Consider the following 15,919-nt stretch of genomic DNA (forward strand, 5'->3'; position numbering starts at 1 on the left):
CCTGGGAGTGGAAGAGGGATCGTTAGAAAACATGCAGGGCAGGTGCTCTTACCTACTTTACCTTACCTACCCCATGAACACACACATTGGCAAATTTTCATAGGTATTTTTGAAAGAAGTTCAAAAACTGGGCAGCACTCATTTAAAAAAGAACTTCTAACAATATCAAATTGCTATCCCAAAAGATCCCAGCATTTGTTTGAAGCTTTGAAGACTAATTATGTGATGAAGAAAGACACTAAAGCATAATAGTCATCCCATGTTATCAATACATCATATCAATATGCTGACATTCAATTTACATTCGTATTCAAGTCCCCCTGGAGTGAGTAAGGAGACATGGGGCTGTAGAAATTGTCATAATAATGAGTTGAGAGAAATTATTTATTTCACCTTAAAAAGCACAAGTCACGTCAGAGACTGGCACTGTAATTTACATCGACATATGAAGATTGCTGTGAGAAACTGTCAAGCATTTCATCCACTTTGTCAAAAACAGGCATCGTAAAATTGCCCTGCTTACAAAGCCGTTAGATAGGCTTGTCATGTTTGGGAAAAAAACAGATGTTAAAGTGCTGTCAAAATGTTACATAATGTGTATGCAAATATCAGAAAAAGTAAAACTGGGTATATGAGGATGGTGGAAAAATAACTAACAACTGAAATAAATTATTTTTCAACTGAAAATTCAAACAACGTCAGTTTCATTTTGATATTTTTACTTGCAAATGAAATTACCAACAAGAGGAGTGAGGGGGAGAGAATTACTTTTTCAAGCACTTTAATTAGTAATGTTGCTTTCCCACGCACTGGTGTTACTGAAAGCCGTTATACTTGGTGCAACCTGTATCGACAAGTTATTATTGGATATGGATTATAAATCTGAAGCACTTTCCAAGAGAAGACACTCAAAGCAAATATAATCGATCTTCACATTCATCCATTCATGTAAACAATCAAATCTGTTTATTTATACAGGGCCAAATCATAATATAAATCTCAAAGAGCTATGCACAAGTCACTGTTAAGTCAATGACAATTTTGACAATATAATTTTGAAAATATTTTGCTGACCACCTATTTTCATGAGATATAATAAAACATCAATAAAAAAGCAGATGACAGTAATTACAGTGAAATCCTACATTATTTTGCAATGATTCATAAAAATTATGTGAAATTCCATGTTCCTTTTTAGCAGAGAAGAATTGACAGTTAAAGAAGTGAAGTCTATTTTCAAACAACATGGACACAAGCAACCCACCCCATGAGCAAACCCAATAGTGACAGTGGTACGCAAAAAGCAGAAGAGGAAAACCCCGGATTCTGTAAGTAACAGTCCTACCATGTATAAGAGGCGATTTCACAAACTGGCTCATCTACCTGGCTGGTCTCTGCCTCCTCCATGCATGCGGAAAAGGAGGCAGGCAGCCAGCAGGGAGTTCCTTCATTTCATTGGCTGGGCTTTGCACTGAGAGCATCTGATTGGCTCAGACAGATTTATGACAGCCTGGTTCCTGCCTCCTTCTTTGCTTCCCCTTAAATGAGGCCTACACACCAGCATATGATGCGAAGCAAGGCGGGGGTCTTGCTCTTATTTATAAATCTAGGTTTAGCTTATTAGCTGTTGGGGGTCACAAATATAACTCGTTTGAGCATCTGATTCTCTACTTTGTTCAGGATATTACGCATTGCCAAGGTCAAAAGAATAAAAATCAGCCGTATTACTTTGCCACTGTATATAGGCCTCCTGGCCCATATTCTGAATTCGTAGATGAATTTGGTGCGTTCATCTCTAACTTGTCAACTAGTGCAGATAACATTCTGATCATTGGTGACTTTAATGTTCATATAAATAAGCCTTCTGATCCCATCTCCAAATCATTTATGGAAATTGTGGGTGCATTTGGATTTCGGCAATGCATTCAGGACTCGATGCACATTAGTGGAAATACCCTGGATTTGGTTCTCACACATGGTATTGCTGTAATAAATATTAACATCATGCCTCTTACATCAGTGGTCTCTGATCACTCACTTATTAAGTTTACAGTTTCACTGCCATGTTTAGTGGAACAACAACCTTATATATCACTACGGCGATGCATCAACTCCTCAACTAAGACTGAACTCGAAGCTAGGCTGCCTGGTGTCTTAGCTTCACATTTTGGCAAATACCCAATCAGTAGACAGTCTTGTGGATAGTTTAAACTCAGTGCTCAAATCTGCACTCGACATGATTGCGCCACCTGTGTTAAAACTGTGCTCCACCAAATCACAGTCACCTTGGTTCAATGATTACCTGTGTGACCTCAAGCATAACGCTAGAGGTCTACAACAGAAATGGCGTAGTTCAAAATTAGAAGTATTACACCCTGCGTGATGCTATCTTAGACTATAAGCATGCATTACTGGCTACAAAGCGGACCTATTACTCTGATTTGATCAACAAAATCAAGCATAACTCAAAGTTCTTGTTTGACACGGTGACAACACTTATTCATGGACAACCACCTGTAGTTCACTCTCCTTTTACAGCACAAGATATCCTGGATTACTTTAAGAAGAAAATGGAAGACATTAGGTTAAACATATCTCAACATGTCTTAACCCAGCCACTACACCCTGTTACTGAGGTGGGTGCCATTACTGAGATATTACCTAGATTTACAGAAATTGAGAGTATCTCTCTCGGTGTGCTGATGAAACTCGTAACGTCAACAAATAGCACAACCTGTTTATTTGATCCTATACCAGCAAAACTGCTTAAGGACCTGTGGCCCACGCATGGGCCGACTGTGCTGCAAATTATTAATCTTTCTTTAACTTCTGGATCTGTTCCTAAATGTTTCAAATCTGCAGTGATTAAGCCATTACTTAAAGGGTCCCTGCCACGCCATGATGTTTTTACATATTCTTGAAGAATAAAAAAGCTTTTTCCCCATGTTGTCTTTGTTTTTTTTTTTACCATAAAATTACACTGAACAAGGATTTAGACGTCTTGTTACTCATCTGAGAATTTGAATTTACCGCCTCCGAGTTGACCTACTTTTTCGCTGCGACGGACGTGACGTCATTCGAGTAAATGTGTCGCAGCGCGGCTCTGTTTACCAATACGGCAGACACGGACAGCGAAGGCATAGTGCGCGATTATAGTGAAGATTTAAGTGACATATCGATTGTTTTTGAAGAAGATGAGGAAGTTTCTGATGAAGATATTAATGGTGTAAATAATGAGCGGCTCCAAACCGTGTATGTTCCAGCCGAACACGACAGAAAGAGGATGAAGCGCAGCTGTCAGCTGACAGCAGCAGCGCTGAGGAGGACGACACAGAATGGTTTGTTCACTCACCACCTTTTCTTATAAACGATCATTTATTCCTGGCACCGTGTGTTTGTGTATGAAAAAAATTATTGGAGCAGCACAGTGTGCTTAAATTCAGGAGTTTGTTCTAAAATCACTGAAAATAAAGTTTCTGTACATTCTGTATATAGTTAATCATTAATAGTTTCTTGTGATTGCTAATTCTTCACATTTTATTCAAAGCAAATGATTATAAATCTTTATCTGAAAAGCTGTAGATCCACATGGGATGGGGGTGGGGGGTGGGGGGGGGAGATTTCTAAATAAAAGAAAATTTTACTTCTATATCTGTTGTCAAATTTTATCAGGCATAATATTGTAGAAAAATGTTTATGCTATATGGAGACTTTCCTGTCTAAAATACACATACAGAACATCTGTAATCAAATTGTATCACATCTAATCTACTTTGAATGAACAGACGTCTTAACAAAAAACAGGCAAAAATGTCAATGTTCTGTTTTTTTTTTTCTTTTTTCAGGTGCTCATGTGAACACAGTAGGCCGATGCCACTCATGATCAAGTCTCCTTCTCACATCAGGGTCAGCTTTGCAGGTAAGTTGTCTATGTTATCTCAATAACAGCCTAACTTTCAAACAGCATTTTGTTATGTATATAAGCTATTTTTTTTTTAATTATTAATTTTGTTTTAACTTCTGTTTTAGGAATTTGGTGGCAACCCTTCATTTTAATGAAAATGCAGGGAGACAACAAAAGCAGACAAAGCAAGAGAGACAAGGTTCAGAATATACTTTCCTTAGTGGAAAACAGGAGGATACACAATCAATCAATCAATCAATCAATTTTATTTATATAGTGCCAAATCACAACAAACAGTTGCCCCAAGGCGCTTTATATTGTAAGGCAAGGCCATACAATAATTACGTAAAAACCCCAACAGTCAAAACGACCCCCTGTGAGCAAGCACTTGGCAACAGTGGGAAGGAAAAACTCCCTTTTAACAGGAAGAAACCTCCAGCAGAACCAGGCTCAGGGAGGGGCAGTCTTCTGCTGGGACTGGTTGGGGCTGAGGGAGAGAACCAGGAAAAAGACATGCTGTGGAGGGGAGCAGAGATCAATCACTAATGATTAAATGCAGAGTGATGCATACAGAGCAAAAAGAGAAAGAAACACTCAGTGCATCATGGGAACCCCCCAGCAGTCTAAGTCTATAGCAGCATAACTAAGGGATGGTTCAGGGTCACCTGATCCAGCCCTAACTATAAGCTTTAGCAAAAAGGAAAGTTTTAAGCCTAATCTTAAAAGTAGAGAGAGTGTCTGTCTCCCTGATCTGAATTGGGAGCTCGTTCCACAGGAGAGGAGCCTGAAAGCTGAAGGCTCTGCCTCCCATTCTACTCTTACAAACCCTAGGAACTACAAGTAAGCCTGCAGTATGAGAGTGAAGCACTCTATTGGGGTGATATGGTACTATGAGGTCCCTAAGATAAGATGGGACCTGATTATTCAAAACCTTATAAGTAAGAAGAAGAATTTTAAATTCTATTCTAGAATTAACAGGAAGCCAATGAAGAGAGGCCAATAGGGGTGAGATATGCTCTCTCCTTCTAGTCCCCGTTAGTACTCTAGCTGCAGCATTGTGAATTAACTGAAGGCTTTTCAGGGAACTTTTAGGACAACCTGATAATAATGAATTACAATAGTCCAGCCTAGAGGAAATAAATGCATGAATTAGTTTTTCAGCATCACTCTGAGACAAGACCTTTCTAATTTTAGAGATATTGTGTAAATGCAAAAAAGCAGTCCTACATATTTGTTTAATATGCGCTTTGAATGACATATCCTGATCAAAAATGACTCCAAGACTTCTCACAGTATTACTAGAGGTCAGGGTAATGCCATCCAGAGTAAGGATCTGGTTAGACACCATGTTTCTAAGATTTGTGGGGCCAAGTACAATAACTTCAGTTTTATCTGAGTTTAAAAGCAGGAAATTAGAGGTCATCCATGTCTTTATGTCTGTAAGACAATCCTGCAGTTTAGCTAATTGGTGTGTGTCCTCTGGCTTCATGGATAGATAAAGCTGGGTATCATCTGCGTAACAATGAAAATATAAGCAATGCCGTCTAATAATACTGCCTAAGGGAAGCATGTATAAAGTGAATAAAATTGGTCCTAGCACAGAACCTTGTGGAACTCCATAATTAACCTTAGTCTGTGAAGAAGATTCCCCATTTACATGAACAAATTGTAATCTATTAGATAAATATGATTCAAACCACTGCAGCGCAGTGCCTTTAATACCTATGGCACGCTCTAATCTCTGTAATAAATTTTTATGGTCAACAGTATCAAAAGCAGCACTGAGGTCTAACAGAACAAGCACAGAGATGAGTCCACTGCCTGAGGCCATAAGAAGATCATTTGTAACCTTCGCTAATGCTGTGTCTGTACTATGATGAATTCTAAACCCTGACTGAAACTCTTCAAATAGACCATTCCTCTGCAGATGATCAGTTAGCTGTTTTACAACTACCTTTTCAAGAATTTTTGAGAGAAAAGGAAGGTTGGAGATTGGCCTATAACTAGCTAAGATAGCTGGGTCAAGTGATGGCTTTTTAAGTAATGGTTTAATTACTGCCACCTTAAAAGCCTGTGGTACATAGCCAACTAATAAAGATAGATTGATCATATTTAAGATCGAAGCATTAAATAATGGTAGGGCTTCCTTGAGCAGCCTGGTAGGAATGGGGTCTAATAGACATGTTGATGGTTTGGATGAAGTAACTAATGAAAATAACTCAGACAGAACAATCGGAGAGAAAGAGTCTAACCAAATACCGGCATCACTGAAAGCAGCCAAAGATAACGATACGTCTTTGGGATGGTTAAGAGTAATTTTTTCTCTAATAGTTAAAATTTTATTAGCAAAGAAAGTCATGAAGTCATTACTATCAATCAATCAATCAATCAATTTTATTTATATAGCGCCAAATCACAACAAACAGTTGCCCCAAGGCGCTTTATATTGTAAGGCAAGGCCATACAATAATTACGTAAAAACCCCAATGGTCAAAATGACCCCCTGTGAGCAAGCACTTGGCGACAGTGGTAAGGAATAACTCCCTTTTAACAGGAAGAAACCTCCAGCAGAACCAGGCTCAGGGAGGGGCAGTCTTCTGCTGGGACTGGTTGGGGCTGAGGGAGAGAACCAGGAAAAAGACATGCTGTGGAGGGGAGCAGAGATCAATCACTAATGATTAAATGCAGAGTGGTGCATGCAGAGCAAAAAGAGAAAGAAACACTCAGTGCATTATGGGAACCCCGCAGCAGTCTAAGTCTGTAGCAGCATAACTAAGGGATGGTTCAGGGTCACCTGATCCAGCCCTAACTATAAGCTTTAGCAAAAAGGAAAGTTTTAAGCCTAATCTTAAAAGTAGAGAGGGTGTCTGTCTCCCTGATCCGAATTGGGAGCTGGTTCCACAGGAGAGGAGCCTGAAAGCTGAAGGCTCTGCCTCCCATTCTACCCTTACAAACCCTAGGAACTACAAGTAAGCCTGCAGTCTGAGAGCGAAGCGCTCTATTGGGGTGATATGGTACTATGAGGTCCCTAAGATTAGAAGGGACCTGATTATTCAAAACCTTATAAGTAAGAAGAAGAATTTTAAATTCTATTCTAGAATTAACAGGAAGCCAATGAAGAGAGGCCAATATGGGTGAGATATGCTCTCTCCTTCTAGTCCCCGTCAGTACTCTAGCTGCAGCATTTTGAATTAACTGAAGGCTTTTCAAGGAACTTTTAGGACAACCTGATAATAATGAATTACAATAGTCCAGCCTAGAGGAAATAAATGCATGAATTAGTTTTTCAGCATCACTCTGAGACAAGACATTTCTAATTTTAGAGATATTACGTAAATGCAAAAAAGCAGTCTTACATATTTGTTTAATATGCGCTTTGAATGACATATCCTGATCAAAAATGACTCCAAGATTTCTCACAGTATTACTAGAGGTCAGGGTAATGCCATCCAGAGTAAGGATCTGGTTAGACACCATGTTTCTAAGATTTGTGGGGCCAAGTACAATAACTTCAGTTTTGTCTGAGTTTAAAAGCAGGAAATTAGAGGTCATCCGTGTCCTTATGTCTGTAAGACAATCCTGCAGTTTAGCTAATTGGTGTGTGTCCTCTGGCTTCATGGATAGATAAAGCTGGGTATCATCTGCGTAACAACCAAAATTTAAGCAATGCCGTCTAATAATACTGCCTAAGGGAAGCATGTGTAAAGTGAATAAAATTGGTCCTAGCACACAACCTTGTGGAACTCCATAATTAACCTTAATCTGTGAAGAAGATTCCCCATTAACATGAACAAATTGTAATCTATTAGATAAATATTATTCAAACCACCGCAGCGCAGTGCCTTTAATACCTATGGCATGCTCTAATCTCTGTAATAAAATTTTATGGTCAACAGTATCAAAAGCAGCACTGAAGTCTAACAGAACAAGCACAGAGATGAGTCCACTGTCTGAGGCCATAAGAAGATCATTTGTAACCTTCACTAATGCTGTTTCTGTACTATGATGAATTCTAAAACCTGACTGAAACTCTTCAAACAGACCATTCCTCTGCAGATGATCAGTTAGCTGTTTTACAACTACCCTTTCAAGACTTTTTGAGAGAAACTAGTTAAAGTTAAAGGAATACTCGGCTCAATAGAGCTCTGACTCTTTGTCAGCCTGGCTACAGTGCTGAAAAGAAACCTGGGGTTGTTCTTATTTTCTTCAATTAGTGATGAGTAGTAAGATGTCCTAGCTTTACGGAGGGCTTTTTTTTATAGAGCAACAGACTCTTTTTCCAGGCTAATTGAAGATCTTCTAAATTAGTGAGATGCCATTTCCTCTCCAACTTACGGGTTATCCGCTTTAAGCTGCGAGTTTGAGTTATACCACGGAGTCAGGCACTTCTGATTTAAAGCTCTCTTTTTCAGAGGAGCTACAGCATCCAAAGTTGTCTTCAATGAGGATGTAAAACTATTGACGAGATACTCTATCTCACTTACAGAGTTTAGGTAGCTACTCTGCACTGTGTTGGTATATGGCATTAGAGAACATAAAGAAGGAATCATATCCTTAAACCTAGTTACAGTGCTTTCTGAAAGACTTCTAGTGTAATGAAACTTATTCCCCACTGCTGGGTAGTCCATCAGAGTAAATGTAAATGTTATTAAGAAATGATCAGACAGAAGGGAGTTTTCAGGGAATACTGTTAAGTCTTCAATTTCCATACCATAAGTCAGAACAAGATCTAAGATATGATTAAAGTGGTGGGTGGACTCATTTACATTTTGAGCAAAGCCAACTGAGTCTAATAATAGATTACTTGCAGTGTTGAGGCTGTCATTCTCAGCATCTGTGTGGATGTTAAAATCACCCAATATAATTATCTTATCTGAGCTAAGCACTAAGTCAGACAAAAGGTCTGAAAATTCACAGAGAAACTCACAGTAACGACCAGGTGGACGATAGATAATAACAAATAAAACTGGTTTTTGCGACTTCCAATTTGGATGGACAAGACTAAGAGTCAAGCTTTCAAATGAATTAAAGCTCTGTCTGGGTTTTTGATTAATTAATAAGCTGGAATGGAAGATTGCTGCTAATCCTCCGCCTCGGCCCGTGCTACGAGCATTCTGGCAGTTAGTGTGACTCGGGGGTGTTGACTCATTTAAACTAACATATTCATCCTGCTGTAACCAGGTTTCTGTAAGGCAGAATAAATCAATATGTTGATCAATTATTATATCATTTACTAACAGGGACTTAGAAGAGAGAGACCTAATGTTTAATAGACCACATTTAACTGTTTTAGTCTGTGGTGCAGTTGAAGGTGCTATATTATTTTTTCTTTTTGAATTTTTATGCTTAAATAGATTTTTGCTAGTTATTGGTGGTCTGGGAGCAGGCACCGTCTCTACGGGGATGGGGTAATGAGGGGATGGCAGGGGGAGAGAAGCTGCAGAGACGTGTGTAAGACTACAACTCTGCTTCCTGGTCCCAACCCTGGATAGTCACGGTTTGGAGGATTTAAGAAAATTGGCCAGATTTCTAGAAATGAGAGCTGATCCATCCAAAGTGGGATGGATGCCGTCTCTCCTAACAAGACCAGGTTTTCCCCAGAAGCTTTGCCAATTATCTGCCACAGTACGAGTCATTTGCTGACTTGTACTGTGGAGCATCATGTAGGCATAGTGTGCCACTCTGAGGACATCTGCATCCAAACACACAATCGAGAAACTAGCCAGCTGTGTGACACATTGAGGATTTTCGCCACCACGTTGCATCTCCGTCACGACTGCAGAAATTTCCCTGCAGACTTGATCACAACAGATATAGAAGTAAAATTTTCTTTTATTTAGAAATCTTTTCCCCCCATCCCATTTGGGTCTACAGCTTTTCAGATAAAGATTTGAAATCATTTGCTTTGAATAAAATGTGAAGAATTAGCAATCACAAGAAACTTACTTATAAATGATTAAATATACACAGAATGTACAGAAACTTTATTTTCAGTGATTTTAGAACAAACTCCTGAATTTAAGCACGCTGTGCTGCTGAAATTACTTTTTCATACACAAACACACCGTGCCAGGAATAAATTTTGCATTTTGCGATTACTTTTCACTGCTATGCTGATGATACTCAGTTATACATGCCAATAACTGCTGGCAATCTCATTCAAATAAAATCCTTCGAAGATTGCCTTGCATCAGTGAGAAGTTGGATGTCTAGAAACTTCCTACTTTTAAACTCTGATAAGACTGAAATGATGGTTCTTGGTCCAGTGAGACATCAGCATCAATTTGACCAGTTAATGCTTAGCCTAGGCTCGTGTGTCATACATCACACTGACAAAGTGGGGAACCTTGGGGTAATTTTTGATCCTACACTGCCCTTTCGCCTCCACATTAGAAACATTACGAGGACTGCTTTCTTCCACCTGCGAAATATAGTGAAGATTCGTCCCATCCGTCCCATCCTGGCTGATGCTGAGACCCTGATCCATGCGTTTATCTCTTCTAGATTGGACTACTGCAATGTTTTATTTTGTGGTTTACAGCAGTCCAGCATTAGGCCTCTCCAATTGGTTCTAAATGCTGCAGCCAGACTTTTGACATGAAGCAGAAAGTTCGACCACATTACACCCATTTTGGCATCCCTTCACTGACTTCCTGTCCCAGTGAGATCAGATTTTAAGGTTCTGCTACTAGTCTATAAAATTGTTCATGGACTGGCATCTCCCTACCTAGCTGACCTAATTAAATCTTATGTACTTGTTGTTTAATGCTGACAAATTATACTGTATTTCTTGTCTTTCTGATGCCTGATTCTGCTTTGTCTCTCTGTTTAAGGTGCAGCTCCATCCAGAGATGGGTGTGGTATTTGTGCTGAAAACCCTCCTGTCCTGTGCACCAACAGCATTTCTTGTATATTTGTTTTGTTAATTGTTCTGTAATTTATGTTTGTAGCATGGCCCAAGCAGAGGGTCACCCCTTTGAGTCTGGTCTGCTTGAGGTTTCTTTCTCAGAGGGCGTTTTTCCTTACCACTGCTGCTCTGGGGGTTAATAAGGATAGACCTTACTTGTGTGACGCGCCTTGAGGCAGCTTTGTTGTGATTTGACACTATATAAATTAAATAAATTCACTAAAGTCACTGAATTCACTCACTCCAAACAAGACGCATATCCAACGCCCCTCACCCCCAAGTTGCCCCCTCATCCAGCAAATTGTCTTCTCAGGGTATCAGACACTTTTAATGACATTTTCACCTATTTACTGGTGACAAGAAGCGGTTCACTGTGAGTGTTTCAGCTTGAACTGTATAAACACACTCCTGTGGCAGCATTTGCATTCTAAATCAATACTGGACCGAAAAAAATAGTTTCTGTCCTCCACAAAAACATCTAAAACCAGAGCCCTGGTTGAAAAATGCCAAAGTTTCTTTTAAACATTACTGTCATTAATATTTTCTGTTTTCATTAGCACTGAAATTACAGAATAATTTATTGATATATGAGGCACTGAGATAGTCAGCAGAGAAGATACTGTATGGTTTGTTATCAGTCTAACACTTCTCATCCAAATATAGTATGAATGTGGGTGCAGATGAAACTGTGGAGGTGGGGGTCCACATTAGTGGAAACCAGTTACAATGTCGCTGTAATGTCACAGACCAACAGGGGAGGGTCACTGCCTCATCTGATTAATGACACATCTCCTCTAATGACAGCAAAGACAAGCCAACAAAGCCCCAGGACATTAGCACCATCATCAACATCCATCCATCCAGCCACTCATTCATCCATCCCTCTATTCAGTCATCCAGCCAGCCTTATAATCCCACTTAGACACATCTGCACATTTCTTTATCATATATGCAAGAAAAAAAAATTCATTGTATCTCAGAGTGAAGCTGTGCTCCACAAACACTCATTTCTCTTGTTGTCAAGATAACAGCGCGTCCTCAATGAATGAGGGTGTGTGTGTGGGTGTGTATGCGAGAAGATAAATCAGTCTGTTTTGTTTGTAATCAAGGTCATGGGAGACGGGCACCTCAGTGTTTAAGGAGGGCACAGGATATTTTTAATTTCCTCATTGGCTAACAGAACTGGGTGTGAAATGTTTAGTTATTCCTCGGCCTCCTTTAGCAGTAACGGTACTTGTAATAAGTGTAGCTTATTCGTAGCTTTGGAGGCCAGGCTGGGCAAATTGGAGACTCGGCTCCGCACCGTGGAAGATTCTACACCTAGCCAGGCCCCTGTAGTCGGTGCGGACCAAGGTAGCTTAGCCGCCGTTAGTTACCCCCTGGCAGATCCCGAGCAGCCGGGAAAGCAGGCCGACTGGGTGACTGTGAGGAGGAAGCGTAGTCCTAAACAGAAGCCCCATGTACACCGCCAACCCGTTCACATCTCTAACCGTTTTTCCCCACTCGACGACACACCCGCCGAGGATCAAACTCTGGTTATTGGCGACTCTGTTTTGCGAAATGTGAAGTTAGCGACACCAGCAACCATAGTCAATTGTCTTCCGGGGGCCAGAGCAGGCGACATTGAAGGAAATTTGAAACTGCTGGCTAAGGCTAAGCGTAAATTTGGTAAGATTGTAATTCACGTCGGCAGTAATGACACCCGGTTACGCCAATCGGAGGTCACTAAAATTAACATTAAATCGGTGTGTAACTTTGCAAAAACAATGTCGGCCTCTGTAGTTTTCTCTGGGCCCCTCCCCAATCAGACCGGGAGTGACATGTTTAGCCGCATGTTCTCCTTGAATTGCTGGCTGTCTGAGTGGTGTCCAAAAAATGAGGTGGGCTTCATAGATAATTGGCAAAGCTTCTGGGGAAAACCTGGTCTTGTTAGGAGAGACGGCATCCATCCCACTTTGGATGGAACAGCTCTCATTTCTAGAAATCTGGCCAATTTTCTTAAATCCTCCAAACCGTGACTATCCAGGGTTGGGACCAGGAAGCAGAGTTGTAGTCTTACACACCTCTCTGCAGCTTCTCACCCCCTGCCATCCCCTCATTACCCCATCCCCGTAGAGACGGTGCCTGCTCCCAGACTACCAATAACCAGCAAAAATCTATTTAAGCATAAAAATTCAAAAAGAAAAAATAATATAGCACCTTCAACTGCACCACAGACTAAAACAGTTAAATGTGGTCTATTAAACATTAGGTCTCTCTCTTCTAAGTCCCTGTTAGTAAATGATATAGTAATTGATCAACATATTGATTTATTCTTCCTTACAGAAACCTGGTTACAGCAGGATGAATATGTTAGTTTAAATGAGTCAACACCCCCGAGTCACACTAACTGTCAGAATGCTCGTAGCACGGGCCGGGGCGGAGGATTAGCAGCAATCTTCCATTCCAGCTTATTAATTAATAAAAAACCCAGACAGAGCTTTAATTCAATTGAAAGCTTGACTCTTAGTCTTGTCCATCCAAATTGGAAGTCCCAAAAACCAGTTTTATTTGTTATTATCTATCGTCCACCTGGTCGTTACTGTGAGTTTCTCTGTGAATTTTCAGACCTTTTGTCTGACTTAGTGCTTAGCTCAGATAAGATAATTATAGTGGGCGATTTTAACATCCACACAGATGCTGAGAATGACAGCCTCAACACTGCATTTAATCTATTATTAGACTCTATTGGCTTTGCTCAAAAAGTAAATGAGTCCACCCACCACTTTAATCATATCTTAGATCTTGTTCTGACTTATGGTATGGAAATAGAAGACTTAACAGTATTCCCTGAAAACTCCCTTCTGTCTGATCATTTCTTAATAACATTTACATTTACTCTGATGGACTACCCAGCAGTGGGGAATAAGTTTCATTACACTAGAAGTCTTTCAGAAAGCGCTGTAACTAGGTTTAAGGATATGATTCCTTCTTTATGTTCTCTAATGCCATATATCAACACAGTGCAGAGTAGCTACCTAAACTCTGTAAGTGAGATAGAGTATCTCGTCAATAGTTTTACATCCTCATTGAAGACAACTTTGGATGCTGTAGCTCCTCTGAAAAAGAGAGCTTTAAATCAGAAGTGCCTGACTTCGTGGTATAACTCACAAACTCGTAGCTTAAAGCAGATAACCCGTAAGTTGGAGAGGAAATGGCGTCTCACTAATTTAGAAGATCTTCACTTAGCCTGGAAAAAGAGTCTGTTGCACTATAAAAAAGCCCTCCGTAAAGCTAGGACATCTTTCTACTCATCACTAATTGAAGAAAATAAGAACAACCCCAGGTTTCTTTTCAGCACTGTAGCCAGGCTGACAAAGAGTCAGAGCTCTATTGAGCTGAGTATTCCATTAACTTTAACTAGTAATGACTTCATGACTTTCTTTGCTAACAAAATTTTAACTATTAGAGAAAAAATTACTCATAACCATCCCAAAGACGTATCGTTATCTTTGGCTGCTTTCAGTGATGCCGGTATTTGGTTAGACTCTTTCTCTCCGATTGTTCTGTCTGAGTTATTTTCATTAGTTACTTCATCCAAACCATCAACATGTTTATTAGACCCCATTCCTACCAGGCTGTTAAAGGAAGCCCTACCATTATTTAATGCTTCGATCTTAAATATGACCAATCTATCTTTGTTAGTTGGCTATGTACCACAGGCTTTTAAGGTGGCAGTAATTAAACCATTACTTAAAAAGCCATCACTTGACCCAGCTATCTTAGCTAATTATAGGCCAATCTCCAACCTTCCTTTTCTCTCAAAAATTCTTGAAAGGGTAGTTGTAAAACAGCTAACTGATCATCTGCAGAGGAATGGTCTATTTGAAGAGTTTCAGTCAGGTTTTAGAATTCATCATAGTACAGAAACAGCATTAGTGAAGGTTACAAATGATCTTCTTATGGCCTCAGACAGTGGACTCATCTCTGTGCTTGTTCTGTTAGACCTCAGTGCTGCTTTTGATACTGTTGACCATAAAATTTTATTACAGAGATTAGAGCATGCCATAGGTATTAAAGGCACTGCGCTGCGGTGGTTTGAATCATATTTGTCTAATAGATTACAATTTGTTCATGTAAATGGGGAATCTTCTTCACAGACTAAAGTTAATTATGGAGTTCCACAAGGTTCTGTGCTAAGACCAATTTTATTCACTTTATACATGCTTCCCTTAGGCAGTATTATTAGACGGTATTGCTTAAATTTTCATTGTTACGCAGATGATACCCAGCTTTATCTATCCATGAAGCCAGAGGACACACACCAATTAGCTAAACTGCAGGATTGTCTTACAGACATAAAGACATGGATGACCTCTAATTTCCTGCTTTTAAACTCAGATAAAACTGAAGTTATTGTACTTGGCCCCACAAATCTTAGAAACATGGTGTCTAACCAGATCCTTACTCTGGATGGCATTATCCTGACCTCTAGTAATACTGTGAGAAATCTTGGAGTCATTTTTGATCAGGATATGTCATTCAAAGCGCATATTAAACAAATATGTAGGACTGCTTTTTTGCATTTACGCAATATCTCTAAAATCAGAAAGGTCTTGTCTCAGAGTGATGCTGAAAAACTAATTCATGCATTTATTTCCTCTAGGCTGGACTACTGTAATTCATTATTATCAGGTTGTCCTAAAAGTTCCCTAAAAAGCCTTCAGTTAATTCAAAATGCTGCAGCTAGAGTACTAACGGGGACTAGATGGAGAGAGCATATCTCACCCATATTGGCCTCTCTTCATTGGCTTCCTGTTAATTCTAGAATAGAATTTAAAATTCTTCTTCTTACTTATAAGGTTTTGAATAATCAGGTCCTATCTTATCTTAGGGACCTCGTAGTACCATATCACCCCAATAGAGCGCTTCGCTCTCAGACTGTAGGCTTACTTGTAGTTCCTAGGGTTTGTAAGAGTAGAATGGGAGGCAGAGCCTTCAGCTTTCAGGCTCCTCTCCTGTGGAACCAGCTCCCAATTCAGATCAGGGAGACAGACACCCTCTCTACTTTTAAGATTAGGCTTAAAACTTTCCTTTTTGCTAAAGCTTATAGTTAGGGCTGGATCAGG

The 15,919-nt window shown here is 39.8% G+C and overlaps 1 protein-coding gene across 5 annotated transcripts in view; it reads right to left on the minus strand.

The window, feature by feature from the left end:
* robo3 (roundabout, axon guidance receptor, homolog 3 (Drosophila)) overlaps nucleotides 1-15,919 on the minus strand; it is a 539,598-nt gene that overhangs the window by 165,874 nt on the left and 357,805 nt on the right. The window lies entirely within an intron of this gene.

This window comes from Thalassophryne amazonica, chromosome 9 (assembly GCF_902500255.1).
Source record: "Thalassophryne amazonica chromosome 9, fThaAma1.1, whole genome shotgun sequence".
Taxonomy (NCBI): Eukaryota; Metazoa; Chordata; class Actinopteri; order Batrachoidiformes; family Batrachoididae; genus Thalassophryne; species Thalassophryne amazonica.